We start from the raw sequence: 25,773 nt of genomic DNA on the forward strand, positions 1-25,773 counted from the left end.
TAAGTTGACGTGGGAAAGTTCCATTTTCTGGATAAGCCACGTTACATTTTTTTTTTCTGGGAAAGTTCCTTGAATAGATCAGCAAAAATCCAAAACTCTGCAAATTTATTAATTTGGTTCAGACGATGAAAATATAAATTTAGTCTAAATAAAAAAAAAAATCCTTGAAGACTAAAAACTGAAAAAAATATATGTGTATATATATAAATAAATGAAAAAGAAAAGAGAAGAATGAAAATGAAAATATTAACTATGGAATTGAAAATTGAAAGTTTAAATTGGAGAAACAATTTCTAGAAAGTGTCATAATAATAATAATAATAAAATGAACGTACATAAGTTTGCTATTTTTATGGAATTGATATGTTTATGGCTGGTTTTTTTGCTTATAAAAAATAATTAATGACTTACTTATTTGTCTAATGTTTATGTAAACGGTTGGTTCTATCGTCACATGTATTGGAATAAAGGTTAATTTTGTTGTTCATTGTAGTGGAATATTTGGAATTTATACTTTATCATCCCTATTTGTGTTTTTTGAGAATTTAGGAATATTTAATTTCAATTATGTATTTGATATATTATGAAATTAATAATATTTTTCATGATAATCGAGTTATATTCTTGATATATGCATTTTGCATAGTCATTTAGGTTAGATATTATGGCTATTTCATTCACTTGTTAGTCACTTTTAGCTAATTTTATTAGTTATTTAGATAGTTTTTCATAATTGTCAATTTTTTTGTTAATTTGTAATTTTTTTTGTTTTGTAGGTAAAACGGTGTTTTTGAGGGACTAAAAAGAAATTATGCCAATGAGGAGTTATTCATATAGCCAAAGATATAAAAAACAAAGCTTGAAATAAAAAATGCAAAATGGCCGAAATGTACATAATCTACTGCATAAGTTATACAGTTCTGCACAGGAAGAAAAAACAAATTTCCAAACCTATCGAAATCTGCATAACTACCCTACATGACTTATGCAAGTTCACGTCCTGCTTATTCAACATCACGGAAAGTTGCATAACTTATGCAGTCTCGCACTCTGCTTATGCAGCTTCACGGAGGAGACAATCACTTTGGCCGAAACTTGAATAAGCCACTGCATAACTTATGCTGACCCATCCCTTGCATATGCAGCTTCATGGAGAGAGGCCCTAAACCTGCCAAAAACTGCATAAGCTACTGTATAACTTATGCAATTTCATAGAAGACTCCAAAACTTGAAAAAAACTGCACAACCAATCTGTATAGCTTATACAACATCATGAGAAGTACCTGGAGCCACCAATTTTGCATAGAATCTGCATAAGAAACTTGCACAACTTGTGCAACTCTTCATAATGAGCTGGCAGAAAGATTTTCCCACATGAACTTCACCTCACACATACCATTTTTAGGGCTACTTGTCAAAGGATACAAATAGGTCCTTATCTCATTTCAAGAGAAGAAAAAAAGAAGAAAAGAAGGAAAGAGAGCAGCAACAGTGGGAAACATCAGAAAAACAGAGGAGAGAAATGTCACTTTCCCATTTTTAAACCAGATTTAGAGTTTTCTTTCTTTCTTCTCTATTTTCTATCTTTCTTGTATTGGGTTTCTCAGTTCTTAGCATAGATTCAAGTTTCATTTCCATATTTACTCAGAATTTCTTGTAATCATTATGGATAGTGAGTAGTTTTTCATAGATTCTGGAGTTGGGATGTAATATTTGAGATATTTTATGGATTTTGATTGAGTAATCTATATTTTGTGGTTTTAATGAGGTTTTATCCCATTCTCGTGTACTTAATGACATGCTTAGTGTAGGATCCCATTAAGTATTGTTTTTAATCCATGGTTGAAGCACCGAAAAGAGAAAACCTTGTGATAGATAATCCAGAAATTAGACTTAATTAACTTAGATCTAAAAATAGACTCGGGATTATGAGGATTTACATATTAATTAAGGAACTTAATGGGTGTTGATTAATTTTAACTCCACGAAAATAGATTAGATTGATTAAGGCACTCTTTGTCTCACTCAAAAGAGTATTCAAAGGATTTATGAATTAATTTTCTTAAAACTCATAATTTCCATAAGATTGGATAACTAATTTAAAAATCCCAAAATAACTTGAATATAAATTCTAAACGCCGGAATAGCCCTTTTATTATTGTTAATTTCTAATCGAATTTAATTGTTTGCTATTTTAATTCTTGCCATATTTCAATCTGCTTATTTTAATTTTTTGCGAATTTAGTTGAATCTTCATATTGGTAATTAGATATTTAATTTTGCATATATAAATTTTACACCTCAATTTCTATCAATCTATTGCTTGAATTTCAAAATTAATTCAAATTAGTTAATTTTTATATAAAAAATTCAATCATTAACATAACTTTTCGTGGGAACGATATCTTTTCTATATTACTTGTACGACCCATGCATTTGCGGTTGGGCCACATCAATTCTTTGATAAAAGCTTATTATAGATTTTAGTTCTCATTTGGTTGAAAATATTTTACTTCTTAAAAATATAATATAAATATGTTTGATATTTAAATTAATTTCTAAAAAGTGAATTTGTTATTAAATTACAAAAAATAATAATATACATAATATAATTTAAAATATAATAAATTAAAAAATAAATTAATAAGTTATATTATACTTAATTAGAAAAGTGCAATATTACCGATTATCTGCCTTAGTTATTTTAATTCTTATCAAATTTTAATGACAATCTAATTTTAAAATTAAATCGTGATAAAATGTTAATTAATAGATAATAATAAAAAATATATAATTATTCTTCAAAATAAATATAATTAATTAATCTACTATTATATATTATATATGCAGTAGGTAGTTGGAAGATGTGAACGATAGAAAATAAATGTGCAATTTGAATATATAAAAGTCTTTAAATATTTTGCTTGTCTCCAATGAATGAGACTTGAGAGTTATCCGAAAGTCCACATTTTATAATACATAGATCATGTCCTATGGTGGAGTTGCATATGGTGGAGTTATTAACCATATTTATATTATAGAGAAATTATTACATAGATTGAATTTATTATTAATTTAAAATATAAATATATATAATTCATATATTTAATAAATAAATTTTAGAATATATTTTATATTTTGTTTTTATATAAATTAAATTTAAATAAAAATTATATTATATTATTAATTTTATTTTTCTACATGCATTAATATTTTTTTCTATTAATTTTAAGTTTTTAACTCTATTTTTCTCTTCTTACACCTGTGTGTTGTCTGGATTGTAATTTAATTTTTTTACTAGATTTTTAATATTAATTTTATATTAATAGCAAATAGGTAAACCAAAAATTAAATTATTTTATGTTAATTTTTCTTTAATTTGTTATAAAAAAATAAGTATAGAATAATAACAATAATAAATTATTTTTAACTTTGTTTTTTTATATTTATAATAAATAATTTTTGCCTGTGAATATATATAAATAATGCAATTATTTCATCCAATACTTAAAATATTATAATATTTATTTATTACTCTTTAATTTTTATAAGTAATTATATTTTATAAAAATTAATTTGAAAAGCTCTTTTTTATTATGAAAAAAATTTTAAAAATATATATTAAATAAAAAAATAAAAATAAAATCAAAACAGCTACTCACTAATGAGAAAAAGTTTCAGTGTGGAGCTTTTAAAATCAACAACTATTCAACATTTCAACACTTTAAAATTGCTAGTATTTCAATTTTATCAAATGAATTGACCTAATTATTAGAAGTCAATAAGCTATCAATCAGGTCTCTAATAACTAAATAAAACACATTTTTAGAAATTTTATTTTATTAAAATAAAAATTATTATTTTGCTAAATACAAATAAATAAGACTTACAGTGATGATTAATACCAATTGTAATGCAAGTTGCAGTTTGAAATATTAATAATAATAATTAAAAAAAGGCATGGGCACGTGATCACACGATTGCCGATGGTCTGCGACTGCCAGACAAAGCATAACATTTCTCAACCTGATACTGTTATAAATAGCTTGTATGTTAGATAGTATAGAAAGAAAAAATTCTTATATTATTAAAATATAAGAAAGTAAAAAAATGACAAGAGTGAAATATATATAGAATTATATATATATATATATATATATATATATATATATATATATATATATATATTATTCTATTATGGCACTTGGCACGTATATGTGTAAAATAAAATAATTATCTTATTGTAATTTCCATAAATAAATTATGAACAGATGTGTTTATTAATAAGTAAATATGTTTATTAATAAACAGACATGTCAATTCTATACAAACAGTTACAACTGTTTGTATAAGTGTCTGTTAATAAACAGACATGTTTATTATATACAAACAGTCACAACTATTTATATATGTGTCTGTTAATAAATAAATATGTCTTTTACATAAACAATTATATCTATTGGAGATAGATAAATGTGTTTATCTAGAAAATGTGCCATAACTTTTCATTCTTTATAAATATGGATGAGTTTTTCAATCCAGATATATACTACTTCTACTTCTTCTTCTTTTCTTCTAGTCACTCTAAATGGTTCGTATAAAGAGTTCTTAAGGGAAATCTTCAGGAGTTGCTGTCTGCAGATTTCAGGCTTTGTTGTATCCTAGAGGTATATTGCCATAACTTTGCAGTAATCTAGTGGAGGCAATTAATACCTTAAAGATAGTAATTCATCACGTCTCAAAGCCTATTCTACACCCACTACCTCAACAGATACGCTATACGCGACAAAAGAAAAACGCAAACAAGTACACAGAAATTACGCGTTGAATGTTTTCTCTCTCCGCGTTCCGCCATTTGTTCGTGAGCTCCCTTCGCTGTGACTTATGAGAGCTTCCCGTCCGATGGAGTGCTGTTTCCCAATCCAACGCCATGACAATTAACTTTTTTAGGGATAAATTAATACTAACTGTATTTTAACATTTTTCCTTTTAAATAATGACAATAAGTGAATCATTGTACAGTTCTATCTACTGAACATGCATGGTTCAGTCATATATTATCTGAAGGTTCACCATGTTTAAATGCGAAGCAAAATAATGTCGATGAATCATTACAATTCTCTCATCTTTCCCTCTTATTTGTATTTCTTATCTGAATTAGAAACTAATTATATTTAAAACTGCTGTAGAGAGGAGAAGAGAAAAGCTTTGAGGGGAGCCAATTTTGTCTGTCAAAACATTCATCTCTATAATTTGTTAGTATAAATAGAATGGATGGGTTTTGGTGCCAAGCCACATGGACCAGAAAATCAAGCTACAATCGAACAATGCGAAACCACAACTGAGCTGTGACGCTCTCACCATAGGTAGTCCGTACATTTTACTGTTCCAACGACTAATGTCTGTTCGGACAGTCAAAATGTCTGGAACTACACCTAGACTATAGTGAGGAGTCATAAATTGAAGAAATAAATGTTAAGAAAATATAAGAAAAATATAGAGAAAAATAAATTAAAATTTAGAGAATTTATAAATTGGTACAAAAATAATAAAAATAACCCAATATACACTACTAAGGGCATTTTGGTCATTTCACCCTCAAAGGTGAATTTTGACCTAAATGTCAAATTAAAAATTTAGAGAATTAAAATAATTAGTATGAATTAAAACTTTATAAACTGAATTAGAAAAGAAAGAAGAAGAAAAGAAAAGAAAAGAAAAGAAACGAAAGGAAAAGAAAAGAAAAGCTTATGAAAATTTAAAATAATTTAAGCGCACACACACACACACACACACACACACACACACACACACACATATATATATATATATAGCCATAAGAGACAAAAGTCACCAAACACCATCTTCTTCTCCACTCTTTCTCTCTCTCCCTCTCATATTGCCGCCACCCTTGGTCCCTCATTTCCTCCATTGTTGTCAAGCTTCCAAGCTTGATTTCCCAAGCTTCCACACACCAAAACCCATAGCCCACTTCACAAAAAATACTCCCCACACCCTAAGAAAGCTATAGACACCCATTGAAAGTAAGAAAATTGAAGTTAGGGAAGCTCAAGTAAGGTTAATGCACTAATCCTTTTTCTTCTCTTTATTAAATATGAAAAGCATGTTTAGCCAAGCATAAATATCATTAAAACAAAAAGAAAATCTAGAGGAAAGAACCCTTGAATTTTTGGCAGCCATGGAACTTGAAGTTTGTTGCTTTTAAGTGATGAAAAATGGTTCCATGAGAATGTGTGATGAGTTGAAATGTTCGGGTGTTTGATTATGTAGTGTTTGTGAAAATTTTAAACTTTGAAAACGAGGGTTTGTGTAAATCCTTGAGGACTTGGTGTAAATGTTGAAATTGACCTATTAAGTTGAGATTGTTGCTTATGGAAGTGTATTGCATGCAAATTGAAGTAAGAAAGTTAAAGGAATTGAGATATTGGGAGTGTTCAATTTTCTGCAGGTTTGGACTCAATAAGTCTAGTGGGTTTATTGACCCATAACTGAAAATGTGTGACTCCAATTGATATGAGGCCAATTGAAGGTGAAAAATGACTCAAAATAGCCCATTTTTCATGTAGACACCATGCTTAAATTTTGCCAAAATCATGACCAATTCTCTGCCCAAACCCGGATAACCAAACACTGAAATCCAGAAAATGACCAAATGAACAGTACGTGTTCATTTGGTCATAACTCTCTCTATATTGGTCTAAATGACCTAATATTTATATCAATGGAACGCTTAGACATAGGGCTACACTTTTCATGAGGACCACTTGACCTAGTTTTGCCTTTAACCAAATCAAATTGTTAGCACAAGTTGAGTCACTAAAACTACCAACCCAAAAATTGTCCAAAATACTGTTCCTTTGGTATGCTTGACTAGTTTTGGCAAAAATGTCATAACTTGGTCTCCAAAGCTACAAATTGAGTGAAACTAGTGCCAAAAGTTTTATAAGACATAGCACAACAATTTTTATGTTTTGACCAAGCTCTAGAAACTACTACATCCTAGGGAAAATATTAGCCAAAGTTAAGAATTGAAATCTGGAAAATGTTAAATGGAACCCAGAATGTCATTTGATACCCGTGTGTTCATTTGGCCATAACTCCCACTAGAAAATTCCAATTGAGATGTGCGAATATGATCTGGAAACATGATACTTAGGGCTACAATATTGATTTAGACACCTTTGCCAAATTCTAAGCATAAAGACCCTAAAAAGAGGGTCAAACATACTGCCCTGAAGTTTGGTTATTGCCTTTATAGGATTGAGAGTCCAGGTTAATACATTGGCGATAACTCACTATACTAAGCTTGAAAAATTATGAAATTGTACCTGGGAGTCCCTAAGACATAGAGGAACATATCTTGTGAAGGAACCTAAGTCTAAAAATGACCATAAAATGATCAAATGACTGGTTAAAGTTTATTGACTAGGGATTGAAAATTCTGGACAACTTAGAGGCAAAGGGACCAGTTATGGTATTTTGACCATAACTTGAGTTCTATAACCCCAAATTTAGTGATTCAAAAACTAAAATTCACGTTTAAACATAGAGGAGCATTTGTTATGAAGGAAGTGTGATCAAATAGATATCCTAACCTAGTCAAATTCCTAGATAAAAATAATACATCAAAATGAACCTAAAGAAAGGTTCATGGGAAAAATGTTATACATGGTGATTAAAATACTCATAAGGCTAATTAAATATTAAAAATGATATGAATATGTAAATTGGGACTAATGTCCTATTAATATGAAATTAATGGTATCACTGAACAGTACCAGAAAATAGTAATAGTGAAGAGTGCTAAAATAATTAAAAATGTTTAATTGCCCATAGTATACCTAGACTTATTTATTTAGTTTGGATAAATTGGTATACCAATTAGAGACTACAGATAGCAGTACTGCCTACCGAGAAAATCATGAACTGATAATATATGTCTGGTATGATTGTTCTACAGGCTATATGCCTACTTACTGGCCATTATGCCTACTTTATTTTTGGCTTTACAAGCCTGACAACGAGTCTCGTGCCCGACAGCTGGCCTCGTGCCTGACAGACGTATACTGGATAGACATATGGCTGTCTAACCAGTATACACCTGTGCATCCAGCTTTTATAATTTGTTATAGGTTTTTTGGGCACTGATAAAAATTAATTAAGACTTAAAATACAATAAGTAATCATAAAATATCCCGATAATGTTAATTACTTCTAAAGAGCAATAAAAATGTAAAAGACCCAGAAATTATGATTTACAAATATTATTTCAATTATTAAATTATTGTTATTATAAATTATGCACCACTAAGCATTATACTTAGCGCGTTGGTTTTCCATCGCGTAGGTACTGGAGATCAGTCCTAGCAACCGCAGCAGCAACACCAGTAGTGCACTGACAGAGCTATGACCAGATCTGCCACTGTTCAGAGTCACCTCATCAGTCTTTTGTATTTTGGTAGGGCCCATGTATAGACTAGTATTTTGGTTCATTATGTTTAGTCATGATGTATTTCATTTTGGACTTGTAATTAAACTTTGAGATTAAAATGAAAACTTGTAATTTATTATCTATGAATTTCTATATGAATGCAATAGATGATACTTCATTTTTAGATCTCATAAATAATTGTAAATGATATGATACAAGAGAATATGATATGAAAATGTGTGAAATAATATGGACATGTTAACATGTGATTAGTGGAACCCGCTAGATGCTAATAAAACAGGGGAGGCTCTGTCCGGGTCTCCACAGAAATAAGTTATAAAAAAAAAAATTTCTACACATGGATTACCACTTTTAAATGATATTAAAAGCTTACAATAGATATGATAAAATAAGATAGGGTGCTCTTGCACCGAATGTGGCACTTCTTGCTCGGCTATACAGTGGGCGGGTAAGGGGCGTCACATTTAGTGGTATCAAAGCAGAGGTTTAGGCGGTCCTAGACCTAAATAGTTAAAAATAGATAGAGTGCATCACATGCATGGGCCTTTAAATAGAGTCGAGGTGACACTAATGTAGATCTGTTCTTTGTCTATTTTATAGGATCGATGGCATATGAACCTTCAGAGCATGAACCTCCAGGACTGATAGTGGAGGAACTAGAGAGTCACGCACCCGCACCTGCTCCTAGTCGGGGGAGAAGTGGTATTAGAGCGGAGTCATCTCGAGGTACTGTGAGTAGGGCACAGCAGGCCTTCTATGAATAGATGACACATCTGTTCCATCAGGTCGCTGGAGCCATCCCTCAGCCACAGCCACCACCACCACAACCACCTGTACAGCCACCTCCACCTCCACAGCTACAACCTATACACAGATCTCCACTAGAGAGACTACGGAAGTATGGGGCAATTGACTTCAGAGGTAATAGGGATGATGAACCAGCAGCAGCAGAGTATTGGCTGGAGAGGACAGAGAGGGTATTGCAGCAGTTGCACTGCACCCTAGAACAGCAGTTGGAGTGTGCTCTGTCACTGCTACAGGAGGATGCATATAGATGGTTGGTGACAGTATCTAGAGTAGTACAGCCTGCACAGATCACCTGAGAGTTCTTTCTGGCTGAATTCAGAAAGAAATACATCAGTCATGTGTACTTAGAGGCCAGAAGGAGAGAATTCCTGGCATTGAGATAGAGGTAGCTGACATTCTCTGAATATGAGCAGGAATTCTTGAGACTCAGAGGATATGCATTGGAGTTGATGCCCACAGAAACAGATAAATGCAGAAGGTTTGAGGACGGACTGAATGGCAACATCAGGTTGATAGTGACATCTCACCACTTCACAGATTTCTCTCTATTGGTAGCATCAGCCCTTGATGTGGAGAGAGTCAGAAATGAAGAGCAGTCCAGAAAGGATAGGCAATGCAAGAGGGGTTCTGGATCTAGTCAGTCCGGTTCAGCATATACGGGTAGTAAGAGGCCCAAGGAGTTTCAGGGTCAGACTCAGGGTCAAGGCAAGAAACAGAAGTCTCAGTTTGCTCCAAGGAGAGGAGGAGGATAGTCTGGTGCATCAGTGGGTAGTTCACCTAGTGCAGCTACATGGGGATCAGTCCCACCACCTGCTTGTTTACATTGTGGTAGACCCCATAGAGGAGAGGGCAGATTATTGATGGGTGGATGTTTCAGATGTGGGTCTACGGATCACTTCTTGAAGGATTGTCCACAGAGGAACACTAGTGCTCCCACTACTCCACCTCAGCTAGAGAGGTCTGCCCCAGCAGCACAGAGGGGTAGGAGACCTGCGAGGCCTGAAACAGCTGGTACATCACAGAGGCCTACTGTAGAGACAGTGCAGAGGCAGGAGACTAGGGTAGCACCACGTGCTTATGCTATGAGAGCTCAAGATGAGCCAGAACCAGCTAATGTCATTAAAGGTACATTTTCTTTTTATGACCTACTAGTATGTGCATTGATTGATCCGGGTTTCACACATTCATATGTGTGTATCACACCACCAGTTAGTAGAGGGGTACAAGTAGAGGAGCTAGAGGAGGACATACAAGTCACAAACCCTTTAGGCCATAGTGTCATAGTGAAAAAGGTCTACAAGGGTTGTCCTCTAAAAATACAAGGGTATGAGTTTTCAGCTGACTAGATTGAGCTACCATTCCTTGAGTTCGATGTGATATTGGGTATGGACTGGTTATCGCGTCATCAGGCAATGGTAGATTGTCGGCTAGAGAGGATGTCACTACAAACAGTAGATGGGGATGAGATTACTGTTGTGGGTGAAGGAACGGGTTATCTTTCCACCATCATATCTCAGCCACAACAGCCAGGAGATTGATAATAAATGACGATGAGGTTTTCTTAGCACATGTGGTTGTGATAAGTGCATAATTTATTAATTTTACTCCCATCACATTTAGTGTTTTTAGTGTGTTTTTATGTTTAATTCAATTGGTTAAAATATATTTATCATTTAGGCATATTTTTAGATAGTTGTGGAATAATTGTGTTAAATGGAGAAATTTTCAGCATTTGACCTTTGCTGTATTTTTTAGGTGTTTCTAAAGTTGTGAGTCTCTAAATTGATTGTTGTTTAATCCATTGAAAAGCTAAGATAGAGCACTTCAAATGATAAAGAGGGACCAAAGCCCAAATCAGTCTCCAAGGTTGACAAAATGAGCTATGGATCTATTGCAAAAGCCCATACTCGATGGGTCACGACCAGTTTTAGTTTTTATTTTGTATCTAGAGTTTCAGATGTCCAAATGAAGCAAGGCCAAGCCCAATTGAACCTTAAGATCCACCTCTACAACTTCTATGAGGGGCTGGACGAGAGATGAGGCCATTTTAATTGTCAAAAATGACAATGAAGTCGTCACAATGGGCTGGACCATTTGACTGAACCAATTCTAGTTTTTGGGCCATAACTTGGGCTGTAGACCTCGAATTTGGATCCATGAGTACCCGTTGGAAAGCTAAGAAATAGGGCTACAACTTTCCTGAAGAGGTTAGAGGCAGATTCGGAAAGAAAGTCACTGAAAATCTGCCTTGATTTCAGAAACATGAATGCAGGCTAAAAATCTGCATCTTGAATTTCAAAACCTTTCCTAGTTTGGTTTGGTTCCTATCTTTGGGATTAGGTTTTTTTTAGTATAAATACGTCTTTGGGCAACAACTAAGAGCATCCCAATTCAGACCTTCGTGCTCCATTTGAAGGCTTTCATTCTCCATTCTCTTTTTAGATTTCTTCTTTATTTTTCTTTATTTTTCTGTAAGCCATGAACATGAGTGGCTAAGTTTTTAATTCAATTCAAGGGATTCAAGTTCTTTTGCATGATTTGTGAGACCAGGTTCTTAATTTCATTTATATCTTTTTGAATATCTATTGTTTTCTGATTTCATTGTCTTTGATCTATTGAATGATTTGCTAAAAAGGCCTATTAGTTAATTGTTTGATGTGGTCAATTGCTAGTTCATCTTCATAATCCGTTATTGTTGTGTAAGATTGAACATGAGTAGTAATTAGGTTTTATTGATTATGATCTCAATTTTCGATAATAACCTAAGGAAACAATAGGGTGAATTAAATAATTTATGCTTTATAAATTATTGTTCAGCTTAACTACTTCCCATTCTTAAAGTAGTTATTAATTTGATGAGGATTACTTAATACCAATTCAGTTAATAATTAGAGTCAATAAGAGTGCTGGGCTCGAATTGATGAGTATAGGGAAGTCAGGGGTTTACCTCGCTCTTTGGTAAATCTACGTTAAGTATTCAATAAGATATAATTGTATTTCTTTTGTCTATGATCGAATCAATGCATTGGAATGAGAATTACCTTGGACTGAAGTTTATTTAATTCGAGAGTTTCATATTTAATTTTAGTTCTTAATTTCTGATTGTTTATTTCTTTTTTGGATTGTGAATTAACCCCCCCAACCTTTGTTTCTTTTCCATTACACAAGCGCACAAAATTTAATAATTCAGTCTCTAGGGTTTGATCTGGATTCACCACATACTACAAAAAATATTTCATACTTGGTGATTTCAGTTAATTTAATTTCTGGTGGATTAGACACCCATCAAGAGTTTTGGCGCCATTGCCGGGGACTGAAATTTATTGGAATTTGTATTTTTGGTGTTAGGATATTTTGTTATTAATTCTGTTTGTGCTATTTTTAGGTTTTTGAAAAAAAAAAAATTTACGGTGTTACTGTTCATTAAGGATTTTGGTTGAATTTGGAGGGCGGCCCATACCTATTTTGAAGGAAACGACGCTCTGATCAAGACCAATCAATCCATAGGATTCCTTGGCCCCACCCTCTTGAGGCCAAATTCGATTGTTTTCTAGTGTTTTAAGGCATTTTTCTGTTTTTACTTTGATTTTTTTTTTGGTTTATGACAAGAAATTCTCAATCTGGTGAGTTGATCTTTGATTCAGAAGTAGAAAAAATAGCTAAACAGTTGAGAAAATTGGCTAAGAAAGCTAGGCATATTCCAAGTACATCTGAAGGAGTCCAATCTCCAAAGGAGCTAAGTTCGGATTCGGATTCAGAGTCAAGTTTCGAAAACGAGACCATGGTTACTGCTAGAACCTTGAAAGAGTTGGCTGCTCCTGATCTAAACCAACAGCCTTTGTGTATCCAATACCCTGCTTTAAATGTTGCTTTTGAGTTGAAATCTGGACTAATCCATTTATTGCCTAAGTTTCATGGTCTTGCAGGTGAGGATCCACATAAGCATCTAAAAGAATTTCATGTTGTGCATTCCACCATGAAACCTCAAGGAGTTTCAGAGGATCAAATCAAACTTCGAGCTTTCCCTTTCTCACTGGAGGGCACAGCTTAAGATTGGTTGTATTACCTTCCTTTTGGATCTGTCAACTCATGGAATGGAATGAAACAGATATTTTTGGAGAAGTATTTTCCTGTTTCCCGTGCTGCTAACATAAGAAAACAAATTTGTGGTATCCGGCAGTACAATGGAGAGAGTTTATATGAGTATTGGGAGAGATTTAAGAAGCTGTGTGCAAGCTGTCCCCATTATCAAATAAGTGAGCAGCTGTTGATTCAATATTTCTATGAGGGACTTCTACCAATGGACAGCAGTATGATAGATACTGCTAGTGGAGGAGCTTTGGTTGACAAAACACCAGAAGAGGCAAGGAGGCTGATTGTTAACATGGCAGCAAATTCTCAGCAGTTTGGAATGAGAATGGATCACTCACCCATGAAGGTTAATGAGGTAAGTACATCTACCCTTGAGAAACAAATTTCTGATTTAACTTCTTTGTTGAGGCAATTGGCTGTAGGAAAAATGCAAACTGTTAAGGTATGTGGAATTTATTCGGGTTCAGGTCATGCTACTGACATGTGTCCTGCATTACAAGAGGATGAATCAATGCAACATGTTAATGCAGTAGGAAATTATGGACAGCCACAATACAGGTATGATCCCTTTTCTAATACTTATAATCCAGGATTGGGAGATCATCCCAATCTAAGTTATGGGAATCAACCGGTGCAAAACCGCTACCAGCAGCAGAGACAAGTGAATCTACCACCTCCACCTCCCTCAAATCAAAGTATGTCACTTGATGAAATTGTTAAGGCTTTGGCTAACAATACTCAATAGTTTCAACAGGAGACCAGAAATAGCATTCAAAATATAGAGAGGCAGATTGGTCAGTTAGCCTCATCTGTGAGTAAGCTGGAAGGTCAAGGTTCTGGAAAGCTTCCATCACAAACAGTCATGAACCCCAGAGAAAATGCGAGTGCGATACTGTTGCGAAGTGGGAAAGAAGTTGATAATCAGACTCCACATGAGCCAATGAAAAAGAAAAAGCAAGGAGCAAAAGAGTCTAAAGTTCCTGAAGTTGAGGTAAATACTGAACCTAACTTGAATAAGGTTAATAATTCTGTTCTTCCTCCATTCCCATGTAGGTTGGCCAAAACGAAGAAAGAAGAACAAGAGAAAGAAATTTTGGAGACTTTCAGGAAGGTGAAGGTTAATATACCTTTACTTGATGCGATCAAACAAATCCCCAGGTATACTAAATTCCTCAAAGAATTATGCAATACAAAGCGCAAGTTGAGGAATAATGAGAAGATCAGTGTGGAAGAAAATGTGTCGGCATTAATTCAACGAAAATTACCCCCTAAGTGTAAGGATCTAGGTTCGTTTTCTATTCCCTACAGAATAGGTGATTCTAAATTTGAACGTGCAATGACAGATTTAGGAGCATCTATTAATGTTATGTCAAATTCAGTTTTTCAAACTTTAAATTTGGGTCCTTTGAAAGAAACCAGTGTCATTATTCAGTTAGCTGATCGTTCTAATGCTTACCCATTTGGAGTAGTTGAGGATGTGTTGGTGCAGGTTAGAGAATTGATTTTTCCTACAGATTTTTACATTCTGGATATGGAGGATAGTGTTCCCACATCAAAGTCCGCTTTGATTTTGTTTGGAAGACCTTTCCTCAAAATTGCCAAGACAAAAATTGATGAGGATGATGGTACCTTAACTATGGAGTTTGATGGAGAGACTGTCAAATTTAATATCTTTGATGTCATGAAGTATCCTGCTGATGATCATTCTGTCTTTTCTATTAATGTTGTTGATATATTTGTGCAGGATGTTTTTGAGGATGAGTTAGAAAGAAAATCATAATTGCATGAATTAGAGGAAATTCGCCTTAAGGCTTATGAGAATTCTAGGATCTATAAAGAAAAGACAAAGGCATTCCATGATAAACTAAGGAAGCAGTTTGTGATTGGGCAAAAAGTTTTATTGTATAATTTCTTATTAAAGCTGATGATTGTAAGTTGCGTTCTTGTTGGATTGGACCATTTGTTGTTACTAATGTATTTCCTTATGGTCCAGTTGAAATTCAAAGTTTAGGAACTAACAAAGTGTTCAAGGTCAACGGTCATGAACTCAAGCCATTTTATGAGGGGTTTCAGGAGAATTCAGTGGATTAAGGAGCTTTGTCATGTCGAGTTAACGACGATAAACAAAAGCGCTTCTTGGGAGGCAACCCATGGGTGGCTTGTTAGCCGCAATCAGATTTGTTTTCTTTCCCTTACTTTATTTTATTTTCTAACATTTTTTTTCCTTTTCTTTTGCATTTGGGCTTTACATTGAAGACAATGTAAATTTTAAGTGTGGGGGAGGAGAAATTTATTGCTGCAATCTTTTTAATTGTTAAAAAAAATAAAAAATAAAATAAAATAAAATAAAATTTATTCTCATAAGCTTGATTCATGATTCTTTATTAACTCTCGAAGAGAAGTGCTTTGTCCTTGAAATGACTTTTCTATTTTAGATTGAATTTTTGAAATTTTAGGCAAGGTAATAGTAACTTTAATGATAGATTTTTCCCTCTTCTACATACCATAGAGCAATTTTTTTCCTTCATAAATCATTTAGGCTTAATTTAATATTGAAATAATTAGTTATGTGTGCTTTAAACTAGTGTCATGCATATTTCAGAACTTTGTTTAATCTATCAGGGCACTTTATAATATGTAGATGCATAAATTAGGGGAAATAAATGGTTGAACTTGAAAATTGCTCCGCTATTTTAGCAAACTAACCAGGGGTCTTTATGAACCCCATGTCGATTCTCAAGCCAAAAGCTAGCTAGGATATGAGCAAGGTACTTTTCTGAAGGTGACGGTTGAAATAAAAAAAAAAAGTAACTGTGATAAGAGAGAAGTACCAATTTCAAATATATATAAAAAAAAAGACATTTTTAAGATTTGCAACGAACTATAATGGTTGTGCCTTGATAAATTAGCATTGTGTTTTGGTGTGTATTGACTTAAAATTTTATGAAACTTTAATTGTGTGAGCTTAATTGATTTCAAGCCTTTTGTTTGTGTTGGAAAATTGTTGATATATTGGTATGGTGTTGATGAAATTTGTTGTGATGGTTATTACTTGCCTCTTCTTTCAAATTTTTAATCTTTTGTTAGAGAATTTTGTGATAAGGTGAAGTTAAGGAACTTCTAAGTGGAGTTGATTGAGAGTTTAAGTCATGCTTGAGGACAAACATAAAATAAGTGTGGGAGAATTTGATAAGTGTATAATTTATTAATTTTACTCTCATCACATTTAGTGTTTTTAGTGTGTTTTTATGTTTAATTCAGTTGGTTAAAATATATTTATCATTTAAGCATATTTTTAGATAGTTGTGGAATAATTGTGTTAAATGGAGAAATTTTCAGCATTTGACATTTGCTATATTTTTTAGGTGTTTCTAAAGTTGTGGGTCTCCAAATTGATTACTGTTTAATCCATTGAAAAGCTAAGATAGAGCACTTCAAATGATAAAGAGGGACCAAAGCCCAAATCAGTCTCCAAGGTTGACAAAATGAGCTATGGATCTATTGCAAAAGCCCAGACTCGATGGGTCACAACCAGTTTCAGTATTTATTTTGTATCTGGAGTTTCAGACGTCTAAATGAAGCAAGGCTAAGGCCAATTGAACCTTAAGAGCCACCTCTACAACTTCTATGAAGGGCTAGATGAGAGATGAGGCCATTTTAATTGTTAAAAATGGCAATGAAGTCGTCACAATGGGCTGGACCGTCTGACTGAACTAGTCTCGGTTTTTGAGCCATAACTTGGGTTGCAGACCTCGGATTTGGGTCCATGAGTACCCGTTGGAAAGCTAAGAAATAGAGCTACAACTTTCTTGAAGAGGGCAGAGGTAGATTCGAAAAGAAAGTCACTGAAAATTTGCCTTGATTCTAAAAACGTGAATGCAGGCTGAAAATCTGCATCTTGAATTTCAAAACTTTTCCTAGTTTGGTTTGGTTCCTATCTTTGGGATTAGGTTTTTGTTAGTATAAATACGTCTTTGGGCAACAGCTAAGAGCATCCCAATTCAGACCTTCGTTCTCCATTTGAAAGCTTTCATTCTCCATTCTCTTTTTAGATTGATTTCTTCTTTATTTTTCTTTATTTTTCTGTGAGCCATGAACATGAGTGGCTAAGTTTTTAATTCAGTTCAAGGGATCTAAGTTCTTTTGCATGATTTGTGAGATCAAGTTCTTAATTTAATTTATATCTTTTTGAATATCTATTGTTTTCTGATTTCATTGTCTTTGATCTATTGAATGATTTGTTAAAAATGCCTATTAGTTAATTGTTTGATGTGGTCAATTACTAGTTCATCTTCATAATCTGTAATTGTTATGTAAGATTGAACATGAGTAGCAATTAGGTTTTATTGATTATGATCCCAGTTTTCGATAATAACCTAAGGAAATAATAGGGTGAATTAAATGATTTATGCTTTATAAATTATTGTTCAGCTTAACTACTTCCTATTCTTAAAGTAGTTATTAATTTGATGAAGATTGCTTAATACCAATTCAATTAATAATTAGAGTCAATAAGAGTGCTGAGCTCGAATTGATGAGTATAGGGAAGTCAGGGGTTTACCTCGCTGTTTGGTAAATCTACGTTAAGTATTCAATAAGATATAATTGTATTTCTTTTGTCTATGATCAAATCAATGCATTAGAATGAGAATTACCTTGGACTGAAGTTTGTTTAATTCGAGAGTTTCATATTTAATTTTAGTTCTTAATTTCTGATTTTTTATTTCTTCTTTGGATTGTGAATTAATCCCCCCAACCTTTGCTTCTTTTCCATTACACAAGCGCATGAAATTTAATAATTCAGTCTTTAGGGTTCGACCTGGAATCACCACTTACTGCAAAAAATATTTCATACTTGGTGATTTTAGTTAATTTAATTTCTGGTGGATTCGACACCCATCAGGTTGACACCAGGAAGACTAGCCCAAGCATGCAGGAGATCCCCACTGTATGTGATTTTCCAGATGTATTTCCGAAAGAGTTCCCGGGTTTGCCACCCGATAGAGAAGTGAAGTTTGCCATAGAGGTTATGCCGGGTACTGCATCGATGTCCATTGCTCCATATAGGATGGCACCTACTGAACTGAGAGAGTTGAAGGAGACAAATGTTCCTGAAACTGCTTTCAGGACCCGGTATGGACACTATGAGTTCCTAATGATGCTATTTGGGCTGACAAATGCACTAGCAGCTTTCATGGACCTAATGAACTGCATCTTTCATCCCTACTTGGATCGGTTTATTGTGGTCTTTATAGATGATATCTTGGTATATTCTAAGAACCGGGAAGAGCATAATGAACACCTGAGAGTAGTACTACAGACACTACGGGAAAAGCAGTTGTATGCTAAGTTGTCCAAGTGAGACTTCTGGTTGGATGAGATATCCTTCTTTGGACACATTGTGTCAGCAGATGGAATCAGGGTAGATCCAAGGAAGATTGTAGCAATAGTTGAATGGAAGCCTCCCAGAAATGTAACAGAAGTCAGAAGCTTTTTGGGGTTAGCTGGATACTACAGGAGATTTGTGAAGGGATTTTCCCTTATAGCAGTCCCACTGACTAAGTTACCGCATAAGAATGCAAAGTTTGACTGGAATGATAAATGTCAAACCAACTTTGAAAAGCTGAAGGCTATGCTTACAGAAGCTCCAATGTTGACACAGCCAGAGTCAGAGAAAAACTATGTGATCTACAGTGATACCTCTCACAATGGACTTGGGTGTCTTCTAATGCAGGAAGGGAAAGTAGTTGCCTATGCTTCTAGACAGCTAAGGCCACATGAAAAGAACTACCTGACTCACGATCTGGAATTGACGGCAATAATATTTGCATTGAAGATATGGAGGCATCCTATATGGTGAGAAGTGTTACTTCTACACTAATCACAAGAGTCTAAAGTACTTGCCAACTCAGAAGGAACTCAATCTGAGACAGAGGAGATGGATTGAATTCCTTAAAGACTATGACTGTCTAATCGACTACCATCCTGGGAAGGCAAATGTAGTGGCTGATACCCTAAGCAAGAAGTCCATGATGGCTTTGAGAGCATTGAATGCTAGGTTGTCTTTAGCACAGGATGGGGTATTTTTGGCTGAGTTGTGTGTAAAGCCAAGTTTGTTACAGCAAATACAAGAAGCACAGTTAAGGATGAAAAGTTGCTAACTGTTATGGGCAGAACTCAAGAGGGGAAGGAGACTGATTATGAGTTGAAAGGAAATGGGTGCCTGTACTATAAAGGCAGAATATGTGTACCAAGAGATGAGGAACTGAAGAAGAATATCTTGAAAGAGGCGCACAGTAGCTTCCATGCTATTCACCCAAGAAGTACCAAGATGTACCAAGACTTAAAAACACATTATTGGTGGCCTAGAATGAAGAAAGAGATTGGTGATTTTGTGACTAGATGTTTGACATGCCAGCAGGTTAAGGCTGAGCATCAGGTTCCATCAGGGTTGTTACAACCTATATCTATACCAGTAACTTTGCAGTAATCTAGAGGTATATTGCCATAACTTTGCAGTAATCTAGTGGGGGTAATTAATACCTTAAAGATAGTAATTCATCACGCCTCAAAGCCTATTCTACACCCACTACCTCAACAGATACGCTATACGTGACAAAAGAAAAACGCAAACAAGTGCACAGAAATTACGCGTTGAATGTTTTCTCTCTCCGCGTTCCGCCATTTATTCGTGAGCTCCCTTCGCTGTGACTTATGAGAGCTCCCCGTCCGATGGAGTGCTGTTTCCCAATCCAACGCCATGACAATTAACTTTTTTAGGGATAAATTAATACTAACTGTATTTTAACATTTTTCCTTTTAAATAATGACAATAAGTGAATCATTGTACAGTTCTATCTACTGAACATGCATGGTTCAGTCATATATTATCTGAAGGTTCACCATGTTTAAATGCGAAGCAAAATAATGTCGATGAATCATTAAAATTCTCTCATCTTTCCCTCTTATTTGTATTTCTTATCTGAATTAGAAACTAATTATATTTAAAACTGCTGTAGAGAGGAGAAGAGAAAAGCTTTGAGGGGAGCCAATTTTGTCTGTCAAAACATTCATCTCTATAATTTGTTAGTATAAATAGAATGGATGGGTTTTGGTGCCAAGCCACATGGACCAGAAAATCAAGCTACAATCGAACAATGCGAAACCACAACCGAGCTGTAATGCTCTCACCATAGGTAGTCCGTATATTTTACTGTTCCGACGACTAATGTCTGTTCGGACAGTCAAAATGTGTGGAACTACACCTAGACTATAGTGATGAGTCATAAATTGAAGAAATAAATGTTAAGAAAATATAGGAAAAATATAGAGAAAAATAAATTAAAATTTAGAGAATTTATAAATTGGTACAAAAATAATAAAAATAACCCAATATGCACTACTAAGGGCATTTTGGTCATTTCACCCTCAAAGATGAATTTTGACCTAAATGTCAAATTAAAAATTTAGAGAATTAAAATAGTTAGTATGAATTAAAACTTTATAAATTGAATTAGAAAAGAAAGAAGAAGAAAAGAAAAGAAAAGAAAAGAAAGGAAAGGAAAAGAAAAGAAAAGCTTATGAAAATTTAAAACAATTTAAGCACACATATAAATATATATATATATATATAGCCATAAGAGACAAAAGCCACCAAACACCATCTTCTTCTCCACTCTTTCTCTCTCTCTCCCTTGTATTGCCGGCCCCCATAGTCCCTCATTTCCTCCATTGTTGTCAAGCTTCCAAGCTTGATTTCTCAAGCTTCCACACACCAAAACCCATAGCCCAGTTCACAAAAAATACTCTCCACACCCTAAGAAAGCTATAGACACCCATTGGAAGCAAGAAAATTGAAATTAAGGAAGCTCAAGTAAGGTTAGTGCTCTAATCCCTTTTCTTCTCTTTATTAAACATGAAAAGCATGTTTAGCCTAGCATAAATATAATTAAAACAAAAAGAAAATCTAGAGGAAAGAACCCTTGAATTTTTGGCAGCCATGGAACTTGAAGTTTGTTGCTTTTAAGTGATGAAAAATGGTTCCATGAGAATGTGTGATGAGTTGAAATGTTTAGGTGTTTGATTGTGTAGTGTTTGTGAAAATTTAAAACTTTGAAAACTAGGGTTTGTGTAAATGCTTGAGGACTTGGTGTAAATGTTGAAATTGACCTATTGAGTTGAGATTGTTGCTTATGGAAGTATATTGTATGCAAATTGAAGTAAGGAAGTTGAAGGAATTGAGATATTGAGAGTGTTCAATTTTTTGTAGGTTTGGACTCAATGAGTCTAGTGGGTTTATTGACCCATAAATGAAAATGTGTAACTCCAATTGGTATGAGGCCAATTAGAGGTGAAAATTGACTCAAAATAGCCCATTTTTCATGTAGACACAATGTCCAAATTTTGCCAAAATCATGATCAATTCTCTGCCCAAACCCAGATGACCAAACACTGAAACCCAGAAAATGACCAAAAGAATAGTACGTGTTCATTTGGTCATAACTCTCTCTATACTGGTCCAAATGACCTAAAATTTACATCAATGGAATGCTTAGACATAGGGCTACACTTTTCATGAAGACCACTTGACCCAGTTTTGCCTTTAACCAAATTAAATTGTTAGCACAAGTTGAGTCACTAAAACTGCCAACCCAGAAATTGTCCAAAATACTATTCCTTTGGTATGCTTGACCAGTTTTGGAAAAAATGCCATAACTTGGTCTCGAAAGCTGCAAATTGAGTGAAACTAGTGCCAAAAGTTTTATAAGATATAGCACAACAATTTTTATGTTTTGACCAAGCTCTAGAAACCACTGCATCCTAGGGAAAATATTAGCTAAAATTTAGGAATTGAAATCTGGAAAATGTTAAGTGGAACCCAGAATGCCATTTAATACCCGTGTGTTCATTTGGCCATAACTCCTATTAGGAAATTCCAATTGAGATGTGCCAATACGATCTGGAAACATGATACTTAGGGCTACAACATTGATTTAGACACCTTTCCAAATTCTAAGTGTAAAGACCCTAAAAAGAGGGTCAAACATACTTTTCTGAAGTTTGGTTATTGCCTTTATAGGATTGAGAGTCCAGGTTAATACATTGACTATAACTCACTATACCAAGCTTGAAAAATTATGAAATTTTACCTGGGAGTCCCTAAGACATAGAGGGATATATCTTGTGAAGGAACCTAAGTCTAAAAATGACCATAAAATGATCAAATGACTGGTTAAATTTTATTGACCAGGGATTGAAAATTCTAGACAGCTTAGAGGCAAAGGGACCAGTTATGGTATTTTGACCATAACTTGAGTTCTATAACCCCAAATTCAGTGATTCAAAAACTAAAATTCAAGTTTAAACATAGAGGAGCATTTGTTATGAAGGAAGTATGACCAAATAGATATTCTAACCTAGTCAAATTCCTAGATAAAGATAACACATCAAAATGAACCTAAAGAAAGGTTCATGGGAAAAATGCTATACATGATGATTAAAATACTCATAAGGCTAATTAAATATTAAAAATGATATGAATATGTAAATTGGGACTAATGTCCTATTAATATGAAATTAATGGTATCACTGAACAATACCAGAAAATAGTAACAGTGAATAGTGTTAAAATAATTAAAAAATTTTAATTGCCCATAGTATACCTAGACTTATTTATTTAGTTTGGATAAATTGGTATATCAATTAGGGACTCCAGATAGCAGTACTGCCTACCGAGAAAATCGTGAACTGACAATAGATGTCTGGTATGATTGTTCTACAGGCTATATGCCTACTTGCTGGCCATTGTGCCTACTTTATTTTTGGCTTTACAAGCCTGAGAGTGGGTCTCGTGCCCGATAGCTGGCCTCGTGCCTGACAGACGTATACTGGATAGACATATGATTGTCTAATCAGTATACACCCATGCATCCAACTTTTATAATTTGTTATAGGTTTCTTGGGCACTGATAAAAATTAATTAAGACTTAAAATACAATAAGTAATCATAAAAGATCCCGACAATGTTAATTGCTTCTAAAGAGCAATAAAAATGTAAAAGACCCAAAAATTATGATTTGAAAATATTATTTCAATTGTTAAATTATTGTTATTATAAATTATGCATCACTACGCGTTATACTTAGCGCGTTGGTTTTTCATCGCGTAGGTACTGGAGATCAGTTGCAGCAGCCGCAGCAGCAGCACCAGTAGTGCACTGACAAAGCTCTGACCAGATCTGCCACTGTCTAGAGTCACCTCACCGGTCTTTTATATTTTGGTAGGGCCCATGTATAGACTAGTATTTTGGTTCATTATGTCTAGTCATGATGTATTTCATTTTGGACTTGTAATTAAACTTTGAGATTGAAATGAAAACTTGTAATTTATTATCTGTGAATTTCTATATGAATGCAATAAATGATACTTCATTTTTAGCTCTCATAAATAATTTAAATGATATGATATAAGAGAATATGATATGGAAATGTGTGAAATGAATATGGACATGTTAACAGGTGATTAGTGGAACCCACCAGATATTAATAAAACAGGGGAGGCTCTGTTCAGGTCTCCACAGAAATAAGTTATATAAAAAAAATTCTACACATGGATTACTACTTTTAAATGATATTAAAAGCTTACAATAGATATGATAAAACAAGATAGGGTGCTCCAGCACTGAATGTGGCACTTCTTGCTCGGCTATACAGTGGGTGGGTAAGGAACGTCACATTTAGTGGTATCAGAGCAGAGGTTTAGGCAGTCTTAGACCTAAATAGTTAGAAATAGATAGAGTGCATCACATGCATGGGTCTTTAAATAGAGTCGAGGTGACACTAATGTAGATATGTTCTTTGTCTGTTTTATAGGATCGATGGCATCTGAACCTTCAGATCACGGACCTCCAGGACCGATAGTGGAGGAAGTAGAGAGTCACGCACCTGCACCTGCTCCTAGTGGGGGGAGAAGTGGTAGTAGAGCGGAGTCATCTCGAGGTACTGTGAGTAGGGCACAGCAGGCCTTCTATGAACAGATGACACAGCTATTCTGTCAGGTTGCCAGAGCCATCCCTCAGCCACAGCCACCTCTACCTCCATAGCCACAGCCACCACCACCTGTACAGCCATATCCACCTCCACAGCCACAACCTGTATACAGATCTCCACTAGAGAGACTGTAGAAGTATGGGGCAATTGACTTCAGAGGTAAGAGGGATGATGAGCCAGCCGTAGCAGAGTATTGGCTGGAGAGGACATAGAGGGTATTGCAGCAGTTGCACTGCACCCCAGAGCAGCAGTTGGAGTGTGCTCTGTCACTGCTACAGGAGGATGCATATAGATGGTGGGTGACAGTATCTAGAGTAGTACAGCCTGCACAGATCACCTGAGAGTTCTTTCTGGCTGAATTCAGAAAGAAATACATCAGTCATGTGTACTTGGAGGCCAGAAGGAGAGAATTTCTGGCACTGAGACAGAGGCAGCTGAATTCTCCGAATATGAGTGGGAATTCGTGAGACTCAGCGGATATGCATTGGAGTTAATGCCCACAGAAATAGATAAATGCAAAAGGTTTGAGGACGGACTGAATAGCAACATCAGGTTGATAGTGACATCTCACCACTTCATGGATTTCTCTCTGTTGGTAGCATCAGCCCTTGATGTTGAGAGAGTCAGAAATGAAAAGCAGTCCAGAAAGGATACGCAACGCAAGAGGGGTTCTAGATCTGGTCAGTCTGGTTCAGCATATACAGGTAGTAAGAGGCCCAAGGAGTCTCAAGGTCAAACTTAGGGTCGGGACAAGAAACAGAAGTCTCGGTTTGCTCCAAGGAGAGGAGGAGGACAGTCTGGTGCATTAGTGGGTAGTTCACCTGGTGCAGTTACACGAGGATCAGCCCCACCACCTGCTTGTGTACATTGTGGTAGACCCCACAGAGGAGAGTGCAGATTGTTGACGGGTGGATGTTTCAAATGTGGGTCTACGGATCACTTTCTGAAGGATTGTCCACAGAAGAACACTAGTGCTCCCACTGCTCCACCTCAGCTAGAGAGGTCTGCCCCAGCAGCACAGAGGGGTAGGAGACCTGTGAGGCCTGAAACAGCTGGTATATCACAGAGGCCTACTGCAGAGACAGTGCAGAGGCAGGAGACTAGGGTAGCACCAGAAATTATGATTTACAAATATTATTTCAATTGTTAAATTATTGTTATTATAAATTATGCACCACTAAGCGTTATGCTTAGCAGCAGCACCAGTAATGCACTGACAGAGCTCTGACCAGATCTGCCACTGTCTAGAGTCACCTCACCGGTCTTTTGTATTTTTGTAGAGCCCATGTATAGACTAGTATTTTGGTTCATTATGTCTAGTCATGATGTATTTCATTTTGGACTTGTAATTAA

The 25,773-nt window shown here is 34.8% G+C and overlaps 1 protein-coding gene and 1 non-coding gene across 5 annotated transcripts in view; both read right to left on the reverse strand.

The window, feature by feature from the left end:
• Window positions 1-25,773, reverse strand: part of LOC110650630 (probable serine/threonine-protein kinase PBL5) — an 86,519-nt gene that overhangs the window by 45,752 nt on the left and 14,994 nt on the right. The gene's annotated exons all lie outside the window — the stretch shown is intronic.
• Window positions 13,428-13,534, reverse strand: LOC131169669 (small nucleolar RNA R71). The gene has a single exon (XR_009140565.1). It is a non-coding gene; the product is annotated as a small nucleolar RNA R71 (small nucleolar RNA).

The sequence above is a fragment of the Hevea brasiliensis genome, chromosome 1, assembly GCF_030052815.1.
Source record: "Hevea brasiliensis isolate MT/VB/25A 57/8 chromosome 1, ASM3005281v1, whole genome shotgun sequence".
Taxonomy (NCBI): Eukaryota; Viridiplantae; Streptophyta; class Magnoliopsida; order Malpighiales; family Euphorbiaceae; genus Hevea; species Hevea brasiliensis.